Source organism: Euprymna scolopes, chromosome 39 (genome assembly GCF_053919585.1).
Source record: "Euprymna scolopes isolate OS-2025 chromosome 39, ASM5391958v1, whole genome shotgun sequence".
NCBI lineage: Eukaryota > Metazoa > Mollusca > Cephalopoda > Sepiida > Sepiolidae > Euprymna > Euprymna scolopes.
Genome location: NC_136520.1, coordinates 5,997,708 through 6,007,452, shown reverse-complemented (window position 1 = coordinate 6,007,452; position 9,745 = coordinate 5,997,708).

The window sequence follows — 9,745 nt, the reverse complement described above, 5'->3', positions numbered from 1 at the left end:
TATATATTTTATTTTATATTGTTTTACATATATTTTGTTTTATATTGTTGTACATATATTTTATTTTATATTATTGTATATATCATTTATTTTATATTATTGTGTATATATATTTTTTAATTATTGTACATATATTTTATTTCATATTATTGTATATGTATTTAATTTTATATTATTGTACATATATTTTATTTTATATTATTGTACATTTTTTTTATATTATTGTATATATATTTTTTATTTTATATTATTGTATATATATATTTTATTTTATATTATTGTATATATATTTTATTTTGTATTATTGTATATATATTTTATTTTATATTATTGTATATATATATTTTATTTTATATTATTGTATATATATTATATTTTATATTATTGTATATATATTTTATTTTATATTATTGTACATTTTTTTATATTATTGTACATATATTTTATTTTATATTATTGTATATATATTATATTTTATATTATTGTATATATGTTTTATTTTATATTATTGTATATATATATTTTATTTTATATTATTGTATATATATATTATTTTATATTATTGTATATATATATTTTATGTTATATTATTGTATATATATTATATTTTATATTATTGTATATATATTTTATTTTATATTATTGTATATATATTATATTTTATATTATTGTATATATATTTTATTTTATATTATTTTATATATATATATTATTTTATATTATTGTATATATATATATTATTTTATATTATTGTATATATATATTATTTTATATTATTGTATATATATTTTTTATTTTATATTATTGTATATATATATTATTTTATATTATTGTACATTTATTTTATATTATTGTACATTTATTTTATATTATTGTATACATATTTCATACGAATTCTCATTCGCCCTTTCTACCCCCTGTTCCACCTTTTGTTACTCGTATATCTCCAAGTATTTGCCCTTACGTGTTAATTTTAGTCGTCTTATGCATCTTTCAATTCAAATGTTTACATCTTGATGAGTTTGTTCGTAAAAGGCGCCCCTAGGGTTTGTTCTTATATTATTTTCAAATCATTATATATATATATATATATATATATATATGTATCTATAGGCATATATATATATATATATATATATATATATATATATATATATATATATATATATATCCTCCACAAGTGTATTTTGACGTTTAAGAAAACATCTGCATATTTAACATGTGTTTTTACGAAAAACGGGAAAAATAACGATCTTGTAGTTAAATAATTAGAGATTTATAAAGAATTGGAATCGGAATCAGTGATTGTATTGGAATTGGAAAAATATTGGAATCGTCCCATCACTAATATATATATATAAGTATATATATATATATATATATATATATATATATATATATACGTAATTTTAATACATTGACGATATTTTAAACAGTTTGCAAGGTGAGAGTAATCCTTTCAAGAGCATTTGTCTAGCTGTACACACTATCAATAATTCCCTCCACTCTTTATCTGTGCCTAAACCTAATCGTAGATTCCATGAACAAAGCTTCTTTCTTAGAACTGCACGCCTATGGAATTGTCTTCCGTTTTCCTGCTTTCCGGCTGACTACAATATGGTTGTGTTCAAGTCTAAAGTAAATAAGTTCTTGATGAGCTGTTCCATATAAGTTATCAAATTTACCAAATTTTCATTACTAATGATTACTATATTGTCCAATTTCTACTGTACACTCTTTAACCCTTATCCTTGAGTGGCCTCTGGGCCTTGATAATGTGGTGATGCCTATGTAAAAAAAAAAAAAAAAAAAATTTGTGCTAATATCAAATGATCAATGATCAAAATCGATAAGAAGCAATGATTAATTAATGTTGAAGCTAATAATAAATTTCTAATCAGCAAAAACAACATTGTTGGTTTTCACAAAAGGAGAAACCGCTCATCTCTGATCAGCTTTGTCAAATGTTGCTAAGGGCAGGCGACAGCAACAACACCACCCGCACCCCACAAACAGGTTTCGCATTTGAACCTGATTGTGTCATATATGACGTCATATCAGATTATTGCATAATGACGTCATAGTGGTTGCATCATAGATGACGTTATAGCATCATAGAAATATGCTACAATTTCACCCCAGGAAATGCTGGTAATTTTTTTTTTTTTACATTTTCCCCCCAAACAAGGCACACTGCCACTTTGATGTAGGGGGCTACTATCAGGGACATAAGTTGCAGGGATGCTATGTAGGGAGTTGAGCAGCAAGATGTCTGTTCACATTACACTTGTTGCGGTAGGTGGTCGACGGTCTGGGAGGACAATCGACCCTACCAGCAAACCAAAGGATAGACACGGGCAATGAACAAAACGACACTAAAGACAAAGAAGAGATGACAAACACAAAGGGTTTAGTTTAAAGACGTGCCTTTTATTGAAAATCAAAAAAATAAAGATAAGAGTATGTCGGCTGACTGGCGTAGATGACGTACCAGAAGGTGACAGCAAAAGGGAACTGGTGCAGCAGGTCAAAAGCGGACCAGCGAAAGACAGGTACTGGCGACTGGGGTAGGTTGCAGACAGGGAGTCCTGAAGACCGCAGAAGGAAACAAGTGAACTGTAAGCACTGGAGGCTGCAGTGGGAAAAAGGTTAGGTTCGTGGAAGGTTTGAATGTTTGTTGGAAAAACTTAGGTGGCCCTGAAACGGGCAGTTTGGAAAACACAGTGGTGTGCTGAAAGTCTGGAACCTGGAGACTGCTGAAAGGCCGCAGGAGAAAAGTCAGGAACCTGGAGAAGGCCGCAGGATGAAAGGCTGGAACCTGGAGAAGCTGGAGGCCGCAGGATGAAAGCAGGAACCTGGAGAAGGCCGCAGGAGGAAAGGCTGGAACCTGGAGAAAGCCGCAGGATGAAAGTCAGGAACCTGGAGGCCGCAGGATGAAAGCAGGAACCCGGAGAAGGCAAACAGTTTTTTTGTTGTTTGTGAAAAAACTTAGGTGGCCCTGAAAAGGGCCGTTTGAACTGCTGCCGTTGTTCTTGTTGCTGTTGCTGCTGCTGCTTGCTGTGGCTGCTGCTGCTGCTGCTGCAAGGGGAGGGACCTCTGCCAAAGGTGCCGTCGACTGAGTCGAGGTTCGGGAGCTCCCTACTCCCAGGCGGGTCAAAAAATAACTGGCAAAAATGTGCCGTATACGTGATAACAGAGACGCATGACTGTTGCCGGCGCTGTCAAACACAAGTGTAACTTAAGAAAAATGTAGCAGGCCTACAATATGATGAGAGTTCTTTTGGTCGGTGACTGAAACTATAAGTAAGAGTTTCGTATGAGAGGTTTTGTTAATTATTTATAGTAACTGATAAAAATTTAAGTAGAACACTATTTCTGTAGGGTTTTGAGAAGCTACGAATTTGCAAGGGTTGTCTGGGCATGTGCAGACGTTAGTTTTCTCGCTGTCTCTTAAATGAAGGAAAGAAGAAAGGAAAACGACAGGGACGAATTCTCGTAAGCAGCAGTGGAGGCGGTGGATTTTTCGTTGAGGTTTTAAGAGAGTTTAAAAAGAGATTCCGTCAGAAGAGGGAAGCACTCTTTGAATTGGATCAGTAGCATTTCCACCAGGACAATGCACCCGTCCACAATTCCATCCTCATCACAGACTATTTGACGAAGATGGGCATCAAGACAGTTCCTCACCCTCCCTATTGTCCAAATTTTGCTCCCTGTGACTTTTGGTTATTCCCTAAGCTCAAGGAAATCTTTAGAGGCTGTTGTTATGAGATAATTGAGGAGATTAAAGAAGCTGTGACGATGGTCATTGACATGCTCACATAAGATGTCAGGGTTGGTGGATTTCTAAAATGCAATCTGGATGTGACTACAACTTGGATGTCTTCAAGTCCAATGTTAACAAATTCCTAATGAACCGCCCCCTTAATTAAACACTTCATCAAATCTCCACACTAACGTAATGTACTTGCAATAACCCTTATCCCTGAGTGGCTTCCGGGCCTTGATAAGTGGTGATCACTGTGTAAAAAAAAAAAAAAAAAAAAAGAAGACACTTTAGTAGAACCATATGCAATAAAATTCTGTTTTAAACTTGAAAAAAAATGCCAAAAACATGTATGAAATGTTTCAGACTGCTTTTGGGTCATTTTGCATGAATCGAGCATCAGTTTTTGAGCGGCATAAGAGATTCAAGGAAGCAGGGAGTCTGTGAGGGAAGATAAAAGGTGAGGGAATAGCAATTCTGTTATGGCCTCTTCTCGTATATATATATATATATATATATATATATATATATATATATATATATATATATATATGTATATATTTTTTTTTTACATAGGCATGTCAAGGCCAAGAGGTCACTCGAGGATAAGGGTTAAAGAGTGTACAGTAGACAATTGAACAATAAAGTAATCGTTAGTAATGGAACTTCGGTAAATTTGTTAACTTATATGGAACGGCTCATCAAAAACTTGTTTACGTTAGACTTGAAGACAACCATATTGTAGTCAGATGAAAAGCAGGAAAACGGAAGACAGTTCTATAGGCGTGCAGTTCTAAAATAGAAGCTTTGCTCATGGAATCTACGTTTAGGTTTAGGCACAGATAAAGAGTGGGGGAAATTAGTGATAGTGTTTTCTGCTAGATGGGTGTTTCTTGTGAAAGTTTGGCGAGGGGGGGACCATAGATTGGAGCTCAGCCAAGCACTTGCCATGAAAATAACGATAAAGCAGAGACAAAATCGCAACATCTCTTCTGTGAGAAAGAGATTGCAGGGAAGAGAAAAGGACATCTACAAGGCTACGAAGTCTATTTTGGACTCTATCAAGGCAGGACAAGTCCTTTCTTGCAGCTCCTGCCTAAATGTGGCAACAGTACTCCATCCTTGGATGTATCTGGCTCTTATATAGATAGAGAATTGCATCAGCAGTGAAATATCTACTGGATCGATAGAAGATCCTACCATTTTTCCAGCCGCCTTGGTAACGGATTTAATGTATGTGTTCCATTTAAGATCAGGAGTAACTATGAGAACAGTTGAGGTAATAGAAGCAAAAATCAACAGATATACGAGAAAATGGCTGAGTTTGTCTCGAGGATTATCAAATGTAGCCCTATATAGCAAAGAATTTAAACTAAAATTACCGCTCAAGTTTATTGCAAATGATGTCATTCCAGATGATGTTGGACAATTCCATGACACTGTTGTAAAGACAGTACAACCCTCTCTTAAAACAGGGAGGAAATGGAAAGTCTGAGACGCTATAAATTAGGTGAAAGAAAACCTAGCCTTCAAAGAAGACGTTGGGCTCACTCAGAGAAATCTGAACTGGGAATGACCAGCATTCAAAGATGGTCCACGGCTACAACTAAAGAGCGCCGAGATCTGGTCATTCAGGAAATAAAAGTAAAAGGCATTCAACAGTCATAGCAGGGGCAATAGACAAACTGGAAAAAAGTTATGCAAAGATCCATTACGTGGAATGACATCTGGCATATGTCGCCGCTAAGGTTGAGTTTCATAATACGTTCAACTTATGACAAATGCACAGTTTGATGTCAGTGTGGGCACTGTACACACAATTATTTGCGCGGAACTGAAGATGCGGCAGATTTGCGCAAAGTTTATCCGAAGAGTTCTCCATACTTATCATAGACTGTTTGACTAAAACTGGCATCAAGACAGTTTCTCACCCTCCTTATAGTCCATACCTTGCTCCCTCTGACTTTTGATTATTCTCTAAGCTCAAGGAAAACCTTAGCGGCTGTCGTTATGAGACAATTGAGGAGATGGAAGAGTGTTGATTCCTTATTTCTCTGAGTATTGCTTTGTGCACTCACTGCCACTGTTCCAGTTTCTCAAATTCTTTTGCTGACTTTATAAACACGTGCACAGGCCTATACAACAATACCACCATAAAGTGTTCAATCTTTGTGTAGAGTTTTCTTTTTGTTTGTTTTTTGTAATAACCAAATTTCAAAGAATTTCCAATTTTATTTCAATTTTCAGCATTTATTCAATAAATTATAATTTTATAAGAAATACAAGTTTTCAAAAGTGTAAAAAAAAAAAAAAAAAAAAAAAAAAGAAATGGCAGTTTGATCAAATTTAAGTTCGTGCCGATGTGCAGTAATGTTTTTTTGGGGGGAGTTTCTTTTTTTTTGTTTGTTTTTGATTTTTGATATGTTGGAATTTGTTAAAAAGCAACACTACACAATTTTTTTTGCTGGTGGGTGGGAGGCGTAGGGAGTCAAAATTTTAAGGGGTAAAAAAATTTTTTTTTTTTTTAAATATGCAAGCAGTGTCAGTTGGAGGGCAGTTTCCAGTTTGGGAAAGTTGACGATGGTTGCCGGGTTAGAGATCTTCCGAGAGACAGAGAAATAAAAGCAACACACATGACGAAAAAATAAGGATGTAAAACTCGATTATTTTTATTAAAAAAAAAAAAAAAATAGAAAAAAGAAAGTAATTTTGCTTCTTCTGAATTATTCTAAAAAGTGGGCTACATTAACATCTTATGTAAGTTGATTTTCTGTGTATTTGCTTTTTATATTTTCGTAATATACTAACAGGGACACCCAGTGTTGCCCAATCATAAAATACGTTTAAATATGATATTTTAATTCATGCAGATTTCGTATTTATTATTATAAAGTCGATTATTTCATATTATATTGTACCCAATATATAGTCAAGATTTCAAAAGTGAAAAAAAAAAAAAATGATTTGAATGCCATCAGCTAGAATCGAAACCAGAACCAAAAATCAATACGGTTGTAACAAAAGCATATTCTGTTCCGTGTTTTGACTCTCGATTATATATCCAACACAATTAGTCAACAGTTAATCAACCGATAACCACATCACTTTATACAAAAGTATGCAAGATATCAACGGATACCCACTCGAGAGTCAAAACAATGAAAAGAATATGCTGTTGTCCTAGCCCTAGTAATCAATGTGGTTGGACTGTGGAAAGGAGTGTGAATTTTATTAAATACAAGCTGGTTTCCATGACAACAATGTTTTTGATAGACAAGATGCAAGCAAGGGCGGTCGGATGTTCTATAGGGTTTTATAATTATATAAATTAATAAATACTAACAAATACTCAGAAAGTAATATTGTGCTACATAGTTCAATACAAATAATAAAATCACATTGTAAGAAAATCTTTAATTTACTTCTTCAGTCCAGCACCTCTTGTCAGACAATAGTCTTTTTTTTTTTTTTTTTTTGCCCTGTTTCTTTTGGATGTGCTGCTTTCCATAGCAATGTTTTTGATAGACAATATGCAAGCAAGGGCGGTCGGACGGTCCACAGGGTTTTATAATTATATAGATTTCTTACTCTGAATTTTTTTTTTTTTTTTTTTAACTGAGGGGGGGGGGTATACAAGATATTGAGGGAATATTTGTTATGAAATGGACATATAATATCTCACGGTTCTACAAGCTTTATGCATCCATCTGACACGCATAAAATTTTTTTATAGCTGCAGTAGAGAAATGTGACGGATTTTTATAGCAATGTTAAAATGCAGGAGTGTAAAAGTAAGTCTAAAATCGGAAATTTCCAGTTCGATGCGAATTAAGAAAGTTAAACTTACGATTACAAGAAAGTTTGTCACAGAGAAACAGTTGCCAGCGAGACGTAGCAAATAAGCTGATCAAATCTTGCTCTTTATTTTTAGGGCGAGGAATGATGTATACGACAACATTTGTTTTAATAACTTTCAGAAACAGCCTCCGTTTGGTCTCAAGAGACAATGGATACTCTCTGCAAAGGTATCTGCACATGTAATTTCAAAGGATTTCAAATTTTATTTCAATTTTCAGCATTTATTCAATAAATTATAATTTTATAAGAAATACAAGTTTCCAAAAGTTTAAAAAAAAAAAAAAAAATGGCAGCAAGAGTTGCTCAATCTTTAACCACATGTCTCCCATACAGGCACTGCTTGATTCCAGAGGCAAAGAGAGGTCCAGAATGACTGGAAACAATGCCGAGATAAGCAGAGAGCACATACAGCACCTAGAATTCCCAAATGGTTACCCATTTTAGTACTGACCAGGCTCAACGTTGCTTTGAGAAACACTGTTAAAGACGGTAACGTGAATAAGAAAGCAGAGGGAGATGAATTAATGCTGTGTGTCATATATACAAAAACAAAAAATCAGTCATTATTTTTCTGGATCCTCCGAAAAGTCCAAATAGAAGAAGTCGAGTATTCACTTGTGTCGCGGATGTTAAACAGGGGAAAGTGAATGATAGGTTAAAACAAACAAGAAATTATCCACTGCATCACGGGCCGTGAGGGGCAATCAAGGTTTGATATAATTGTCTTATAAATCCAATTTTGTATTCTTATCTGGTCTTCCGTTGTTGGGTCCGTACCGAATGGTATTGTTGTTGTTTTACCACATTTCGGCCAATGCATCCTCTGGCCTTCTTCAGGTGATTCACCGCAACGGGATAGGAATGCCGGGTCTTGTAACTGTATCCCTAGTTAATTACTGCCTTCCATGGTTGTTGCCTCACCAAGTTTTGGAAAACTAATCCTTCGGGGGCCCATGGTGCAGCGGATAGAGGCATTTATTCTCTACGGTTCCAGATTAGCATTGTCTGAAGATAGCGGTTTCAATCCTACCCAAAGCAGAAGATTAGGTGGCCAAAACATGGGGAGACGGCCACAACTATAATAGAAGGCAGTAATTACTGGGGATACAATCACAAGACTCAGGATTCCTATAATGTTGCAGTTAATCACCTGAAGAAGGCCAGAGGATGAGTTGGTCGAAATGTGGTCAAACAACAACAACTATAAAAATGAGGATAAGTTTGCAAAAAAGAATGAATACAGAAATTACAAAGCTTCACCTCAAAGGATTCTAAAATGAGGATAAGTTTGCAAAAAAGAATGAATACAGAAATTACAAAGCCTCATCTCAAAGGATTCTAAAATGAGGATAAGTTTGCAAAAAAGAATGAATACAGAAATTACAAAGCCTCATCTCAAAGGATTCTAAAATGAGGATAAGTTTGCAAAAAAGAATGAATACAGAAATTACAAAGCCTCATCTCAAAGGATTCTAAAAATTAAAAAAAAGAAATTTTTTTTTTTTTTTTTTTTTAATTATTTCAATTGTTTTCTCACCCCAAACATGGAACAGTGCCACTTGGACATGAAGGGCTACTATTTGAGACCAAATCTGCAGGGATACTATCTATGGAATTGAGCAGTGAGATGTCTGTTCACATTACACACAAATTTCTGCATGTCAGTACAGTCACGGGAGCAGGAAACAGCGAGGGAATACCAAAGTCTAGCAGTTCAGGAGAGAAACTATTAGAGTAAAAGGCTTTCTAGCATCTGCGGATCTCTACTGTGTAGGGGTGGGATTTTGCTGCTTGTCGGGTTAGTCAGGAAGTATTTACGTCGAGGGGATACAAATGTTTTGGGTTCGTCAGAACACACTGCATTAAAATACTTGCAAAATAGGCACACAGGTTGCAATGATACAGCGATGAGACAGTGTTGTAATATTTTTTACTACTAATGGGGGTATGGTCCCTCACAGTCGGGAGATTCTATTTATAAATGATGCTATTAGGAACTGACAAATCAAATTAATTCACGAACGGATCCTTGACGAGTACCACTACCTTATCTCCCTGCAGCCAAAGCCGCTAGCAGAGACATCCCATCATGAGAATGTCCATAATGGGGTATGATCCCTCAGT